We start from the raw sequence: 216 nt of genomic DNA, 5'->3' as shown, positions 1-216 counted from the left end.
CCGCCATCACTAAGGTGGACCCGTTCTTTAATCTCCTGTTCTTTAATTTTCTGTTTTTCGAAATTTTCATGCTTATATTATCCATGTTTGTGTCTTATGATCATTAGTGTCTTAGTGTCTATGCCTTAAAGTTATGAATGTCCTATGAATCCATCACCTTTCTTAAGAATTGTTCTAACTGAAAAGAAAAGAATTGCATGAATTTTGATTTTATAA

Source organism: Arachis stenosperma, chromosome 10, assembly GCF_014773155.1.
Source record: "Arachis stenosperma cultivar V10309 chromosome 10, arast.V10309.gnm1.PFL2, whole genome shotgun sequence".
NCBI classification, from domain to species: Eukaryota; Viridiplantae; Streptophyta; class Magnoliopsida; order Fabales; family Fabaceae; genus Arachis; species Arachis stenosperma.
This window is presented reverse-complemented; position numbering follows the sequence as displayed.